The sequence below is a fragment of the Osmerus eperlanus genome, unplaced genomic scaffold (genome assembly GCF_963692335.1).
Source record: "Osmerus eperlanus unplaced genomic scaffold, fOsmEpe2.1 SCAFFOLD_179, whole genome shotgun sequence".
Classification (NCBI taxonomy): Eukaryota; Metazoa; Chordata; class Actinopteri; order Osmeriformes; family Osmeridae; genus Osmerus; species Osmerus eperlanus.
This window is the reverse complement of record NW_026911017.1, coordinates 1-7500: the sequence shown is the minus strand read 5'-3', so window position 1 is coordinate 7500 and position 7500 is coordinate 1.

The window sequence follows — 7500 nt, the reverse complement described above, 5'->3', positions numbered from 1 at the left end:
CAGTGTGAGAGTGTGTTTGACTTGTTGAGTATTTTGTGGGTGTGAAATGCACCGTTTGGCGCCCGAAAGTGTGATTTTGCTGGGGATGGTTTTGTTCTTCAAGTGAGGGCAAGGGGCAGCGGTGTGTGCGGTTATTTTCCCCGAAAAAAGTGTCCCCATTTCGGTAGGCGTGTTTGAAATGTTGTTTCGCTCGCAGCGTCGGGGAAATGCGCGTGCGGCCGCGGGTCTCGATGTGCCCGTGTTCCCCTCGGGCATACCTATCCAACGAGCCCTGGGTGAAGGTGCTACGAGGTTCCTAAGTGGGGATGCCTGTACATGAAGCCCTTGTTCCCAGCTTTGAATGCACGTTTCCAGCTTGAGAGAAACGGGGGCTTAAAATTCACAGTTATTCGCCCGAACGTGGATTTCGCTGGGGACGGTTTCTAAATTCAAGTTGGCACGGGGGGCAGCGGTGTGCGCGGTTATTTTCCCAGGATTGATGATCCCCAGCTCGGTGGGTCCGTTTAAAGTTTTGTTTGGGCTCCCGTTTCGCGGGGAAGCGCGTGCGCGTGGCGAGCCTGACCTCCCCGTGTCCCCCTCGCCCAGACCTTTCCAACGCCACCCGGGTGAAGGTGCTACGAGGTCCCGAAGTGGAGATGCCTGTCAATGAGCACCTTTTCCCAGCTTTGAATGCAGGTTTCCAGCTTCAGACAAAATGTGGCTCCAAACGTGCAGTTTTGCGCCCGAACGTGGATTTCGCTGGGGACGGTTTCTAAATTCAAGTTGGCACGGGGGGCAGCGGTGTGTGTGGTTATTTTCCCAGGATTGATGATCCCCAATTCGGTGGGTCCGTTTAAAGTTTTGTTTGGGCTCCCGTTTCGCGAGGAAGCGCGTGCGCGTGGCGAGCCTGACCTCCCCGTGTTCCCCTCGCCCAGACCTTTCCAACGCCACCCGGGTGAAGGTGCTACGAGGTCCCGAAGTGGAGATGCCTGTCAATGAGCACCTTTTCCCAGCTTTGAATGCAGGTTTCCAGCTTCAGACAAAATGTGGCTCCAAACGTGCAGTTTTGCGCCCGAACGTGGGATTTCGCTGGGGACGGTTTCTAAATTCAAGTTGGGACGGGGGCAGCGGTGTGCGCGGTTATCTCCCCGGAAAAAGCCGTCCCCAGCTCGGTGGGTCCGTTTAAAGTTTTGTTTGGGCTCCCGTTTCGCGAGGAAGCGCGTGCGCGTGGCGAGCCTGACCTCCCCCGTGTTCCCCTCGCCCAGACCTTTCCAACGCCACCCGGGTGAAGGTGCTACGAGGTCCCGAAGTGGAGATGCCTGTCAATGAGCACCTTTTCCCAGCTTTGAATGCAGGTTTCCAGCTTCAGACAAAATGTGGCTCCAAACGTGCAGTTTTGCGCCCGAACGTGGGATTTCGCTGGGACGGTTTCTAAATTCAAGTTGGCACGGGGGGCAGCGGTGTGTGTGGTTATTTTCCCAGGATTGATGATCCCCAATTCGGTGGGTCCGTTTAAAGTTTTGTTTGGGCTCCCGTTTCGCGGGGAAGCGCGTGCGCGTGGCGAGCCTGACCTCCCCGTGTCCCCCTCGCCCAGACCTTTCCAACGCCACCCGGGTGAAGGTGCTACGAGGTCCCGAAGTGGAGATGCCTGTCAATGAGCACCTTTTCCCAGCTTTGAATGCAGGTTTCCAGCTTCAGACAAAATGTGGCTCCAAACGTGCAGTTTTGCGCCCGAACGTGGATTTCGCTGGGGACGGTTTCTAAATTCAAGTTGGCACGGGGGGCAGCGGTGTGTGTGGTTATTTTCCCAGGATTGATGATCCCCAATTCGGTGGGTCCGTTTAAAGTTTTGTTTGGGCTCCCGTTTCGCGGGGAAGCGCGTGCGCGTGGCGAGCCTGACCTCCCCGTGTCCCCCTCGCCCAGACCTTTCCAACGCCACCCGGTGAAGGTGCTACGAGGTCCCGAAGTGGAGATGCCTGTCAATGAGCACCTTTTCCCAGCTTTGAATGCAGGTTTCCAGCTTCAGACAAAATGTGGCTCCAAACGTGCAGTTTTGCGCCCGAACGTGGGATTTCGCTGGGGACGGTTTCTAAATTCAAGTTGGGACGGGGGGCAGCGGGTGTGCGCGGTTATCTCCCCGGAAAAAGCCGTCCCCAGCTCGGTGGGTCCGTTTAAAGTTTTGTTTGGGCTCCCGTTTCGCGAGGAAGCGCGTGCGCGTGGCGAGCCTGACCTCCCCGTGTTCCCCTCGCCCAGACCTTTCCAACGCCACCCGGGTGAAGGTGCTACGAGGTCCCGAAGTGGAGATGCCTGTCAATGAGCACCTTTTCCCAGCTTTGAATGCAGGTTTCCAGCTTCAGACAAATGTGGCTCCAAACGTGCAGTTTTGCGCTCCGAACGTGGATTCGCTGGGGACGTTTCTAAATTCAAGTTGGCACGGGGGGCAGCGGTGTGTGTGGTTATTTTCCCAGGATTGATGATCCCCAATTCGGTGGGTCCGTTTAAAGTTTTGTTTGGGCTCCCGTTTCGCGGGGAAGCGCGTGCGCGTGGCGAGCCTGACCTCCCCGTGTCCCCCTCGCCCAGACCTTTCCAACGCCACCCGGGTGAAGGTGCTACGAGGTCCCGAAGTGGAGATGCCTGTCAATGAGCACCTTTTCCCAGCTTTGAATGCAGGTTTCCAGCTTCAGACAAAATGTGGCTCCAAACGTGCAGTTTTGCGCCCGAACGTGGGATTTCGCTGGGGACGGTTTCTAAATTCAAGTTGGGACGGGGGGCAGCGGTAGTGCGCGGTTATCTCCCCGGAAAAAGCCGTCCCCAGCTCGGTGGGTCCGTTTAAAGTTTTGTTTGGGCTCCCGTTTCGCGAGGAAGCGCGTGCGCGTGGCGAGCCTGACCTCCCCGTGTTCCCCTCGCCCAGACCTTTCCAACGCCACCCGGGTGAAGGTGCTACGAGGTCCCGAAGTGGAGATGCCTGTCAATGAGCACCTTTTCCCAGCTTTGAATGCAGGTTTCCAGCTTCAGACAAAATGTGGCTCCAAACGTGCAGTTTTGCGCCCGAACGTGGGATTTCGCTGGGGACGGTTTCTAAATTCAAGTTGGCACGGGGGGGCAGCGGTGTGTGTGGTTATTTTCCCAGGATTGATGATCCCCAATTCGGTGGGTCCGTTTAAAGTTTTGTTTGGGCTCCCGTTTCGCGAGGAAGCGCGTGCGCGTGGCGAGCCTGACCTCCCCGTGTTCCCCTCGCCCAGACCTTTCCAACGCCACCCGGGTGAAGGTGCTACGAGGTCCCGAAGTGGAGATGCCTGTCAATGAGCACCTTTTCCCAGCTTTGAATGCAGGTTTCCAGCTTCAGACAAAATGTGGCTCCAAACGTGCAGTTTTGCGCTCGAACGTGGGATTTCGCTGGGGACGGTTTCTAAATTCAAGTTGGGACGGGGGCAGCGGTGTGCGCGGTTATCTCCCCGGAAAAAGCCGTCCCCAGCTCGGTGGGTCCGTTTAAAGTTTTGTTTGGGCTCCCGTTTCGCGAGGAAGCGCGTGCGCGTGGCGAGCCTGACCTCCCCGTGTTCCCCTCGCCCAGACCTTTCCAACGCCACCCGGGTGAAGGTGCTACGAGGTCCCGAAGTGGAGATGCCTGTCAATGAGCACCTTTTCCCAGCTTTGAATGCAGGTTTCCAGCTTCAGACAAAATGTGGCTCCAAACGTGCAGTTTTGCGCCCGAACGTGGGATTTCGCTGGGGACGGTTTCTAAATTCAAGTTGGCACGGGGGGCAGCGGTGTGTGTGGTTATTTTCCCAGGATTGATGATCCCCAATTCGGTGGGTCCGTTTAAAGTTTGTTTGGGCTCCCGTTTCGCGGGGGAAGCGCGTGCGCGTGGCGAGCCTGACCTCCCCGTGTCCCCCTCGCCCAGACCTTTCCAACGCCACCCGGGTGAAGGTGCTACGAGGTCCCGAAGTGGAGATGCCTGTCAATGAGCACCTTTTCCCAGCTTTGAATGCAGGTTTCCAGCTTCAGACAAAATGTGGCTCCAACGTGCAGTTTTGCGCTCCGAACGTGGGATTTCGCTGGGGACGGTTTCTAAATTCAAGTTGGGACGGGGGGCAGCGGTGTGCGCGGTTATCTCCCCGGAAAAAGCCGTCCCCAGCTCGGTGGGTCCGTTTAAAGTTTTGTTTGGGCTCCCGTTTCGCGAGGAAGCGCGTGCGCGTGGCGAGCCTGACCTCCCCGTGTTCCCCTCGCCCAGACCTTTCCAACGCCACCCGGGTGAAGGTGCTACGAGGTCCCGAAGTGGAGATGCCTGTCAATGAGCACCTTTTCCCAGCTTTGAATGCAGGTTTCCAGCTTCAGACAAAATGTGGCTCCAAACGTGCAGTTTTGCGCTCCGAACGTGGGATTTCGCTGGGGACGGTTTCTAAATTCAAGTTGGCACGGGGGGCAGCGGTGTGTGTGGTTATTTTCCCAGGATTGATGATCCCCAATTCGGTGGGTCCGTTTAAAGTTTTGTTTGGGCTCCCGTTTCGCGAGGAAGCGCGTGCGCGTGGCGAGCCTGACCTCCCCGTGTTCCCCTTCGCCCAGACCTTTCCAACGCCACCCGGGTGAAGGTGCTACGAGGTCCCGAAGTGGAGATGCCTGTCAATGAGCACCTTTTCCCAGCTTTGAATGCAGGTTTCCAGCTTCAGACAAAATGTGGCTCCAAACGTGCAGTTTTGCGCCCGAACGTGGGATTTCGCTGGGGACGGTTTCTAAATTCAAGTTGGCACGGGGGGGCAGCGGTGTGTGTGGTTATTTTCCCAGGATTGATGATCCCCAATTCGGTGGGTCCGTTTAAAGTTTTGTTTGGGCTCCCGTTTCGCGGGGAAGCGCGTGCGCGTGGCGAGCCTGACCTCCCCGTGTCCCCCCTCGCCCAGACCTTTCCAACGCCACCCGGGTGAAGGTGCTACGAGGTCCCGAAGTGGAGATGCCTGTCAATGAGCACCTTTTCCCAGCTTTGAATGCAGGTTTCCAGCTTCAGACAAAATGTGGCTCCAAACGTGCAGTTTTGCGCCCGAACGTGGGATTTCGCTGGGGACGGTTTCTAAATTCAAGTTGGGACGGGGGGCTAGCGGTGTGCGCGGTTATCTCCCCGGAAAAAGCCGTCCCAGCTCGGTGGGTCCGTTTAAAGTTTTGTTTGGGCTCCCGTTTCGCGAGGAAGCGCGTGCGCGTGGCGAGCCTGACCTCCCCGTGTTCCCCTCGCCCAGACCTTTCCAACGCCACCCGGGTGAAGGTGCTACGAGGTCCCGAAGTGGAGATGCCTGTCAATGAGCACCTTTTCCCAGCTTTGAATGCAGGTTTCCAGCTTCAGACAAAATGTGGCTCCAAACGTGCAGTTTTGCGCCCGAACGTGGGATTTCGCTGGGGACGGTTTCTAAATTCAAGTTGGCACGGGGGCAGCGGTGTGTGTGGTTATTTTCCCAGGATTGATGATCCCCAATTCGGTGGGTCCGTTTAAAGTTTTGTTGGGCTCCCGTTTCGCGGGGAAGCGCGTGCGCGTGGCGAGCCTGACCTCCCCGTGTCCCCCTCGCCCAGACCTTTCCAACGCCACCCGGGTGAAGGTGCTACGAGGTCCCGAAGTGGAGATGCCTGTCAATGAGCACCTTTTCCCAGCTTTGAATGCAGGTTTCCAGCTTCAGACAAAATGTGGCTCCAAACGTGCAGTTTTGCGCCCGAACGTGGGATTTCGCTGGGGACGGTTTCTAAATTCAAGTTGGGACGGGGGGCAGCGGTGTGCGCGGTTATCTCCCCGGAAAAAGCCGTCCCCAGCTCGGTGGGTCCGTTTAAAGTTTTGTTTGGGCTCCCGTTTCGCGAGGAAGCGCGTGCGCGTGGCGAGCCTGACCTCCCCGTGTTCCCCTCGCCCAGACCTTTCCAACGCCACCCGGGTGAAGGTGCTACGAGGTCCCGAAGTGGAGATGCCTGTCAATGAGCACCTTTTCCCAGCTTTGAATGCAGGTTTCCAGCTTCAGACAAAATGTGGCTCCAAACGTGCAGTTTTGCGCCCGAACGTGGGATTTCGCTGGGGACGGTTTCTAAATTCAAGTTGGCACGGGGGGCAGCGGTGTGTGTGGTTATTTTCCCAGGATTGATGATCCCCAATTCGGTGGGTCCGTTTAAAGTTTTGTTTGGGCTCCCGTTTCGCGAGGAAGCGCGTGCGCGTGGCGAGCCTGACCTCCCCGTGTTCCCTCGCCCAGACCTTTCCAACGCCACCCGGGTGAAGGTGCTACGAGGTCCCGAAGTGGAGATGCCTGTCAATGAGCACCTTTTCCCAGCTTTGAATGCAGGTTTCCAGCTTCAGACAAAATGTGGCTCCAAACGTGCAGTTTTGCGCCCGAACGTGGGATTTCGCTGGGGACGGTTTCTAAATTCAAGTTGGCACGGGGGGCAGCGGTGTGTGTGGTTATTTTCCCAGGATTGATGATCCCCAATTCGGTGGGTCCGTTTAAAGTTTTGTTTGGGCTCCCGTTTCGCGGGAAGCGCGTGCGCGTGGCGAGCCTGACCTCCCCGTGTCCCCCTCGCCCAGACCTTTCCAACGCCACCCGGGTGAAGGTGCTACGAGGTCCCGAAGTGGAGATGCCTGTCAATGAGCACCTTTTCCAGCTTTGAATGCAGGTTTCCAGCTTCAGACAAAATGTGGCTCCAAACGTGCAGTTTTGCGCTCCGAACGTGGGATTTCGCTGGGGACGGTTTCTAAATTCAAGTTGGGACGGGGGGCAGCGGTGTGCGCGGTTATCTCCCCGGAAAAAAGCCGTCCCCAGCTCGGTGGGTCCGTTTAAAGTTTTGTTTGGGCTCCCGTTTCGCGAGGAAGCGCGTGCGCGTGGCGAGCCTGACCTCCCCGTGTTCCCCTCGCCCAGACCTTTCCAACGCCACCGGGTGAAGGTGCTACGAGGTCCCGAAGTGGAGATGCCTGTCAATGAGCACCTTTTCCCAGCTTTGAATGCAGGTTTCCAGCTTCAGACAAAATGTGGCTCCAAACGTGCAGTTTTGCGCCCGAACGTGGGATTTCGCTGGGGACGGTTTCTAAATTCAAGTTGGCACGGGGGGCAGCGGTGTGTGTGGTTATTTTCCCAGGATTGATGATCCCCAATTCGGTGGGTCCGTTTAAAGTTTTGTTTGGGCTCCCGTTTCGCGAGGAAGCGCGTGCGCGTGGCGAGCCTGACCTCCCCGTGTTCCCTCGCCCAGACCTTTCCAACGCCACCCGGGTGAAGGTGCTACGAGGTCCCGAAGTGGAGATGCCTGTCAATGAGCACCTTTTCCCAGCTTTGAATGCAGGTTTCCAGCTTCAGACAAAATGTGGCTCCAAACGTGCAGTTTTGCGCCCGAACGTGGGATTTCGCTGGGGACGGTTTCTAAATTCAAGTTGGGACGGGGGGCAGCGGTGTGCGCGGTTATCTCCCCGGAAAAAGCCGTCCCCAGCTCGGTGGGTCCGTTTAAAGTTTTGTTTGGGCTCCCGTTTCGCGAGGAAGCGCGTGCGCGTGGCGAGCCTGACCTCCCCGTGTTCCC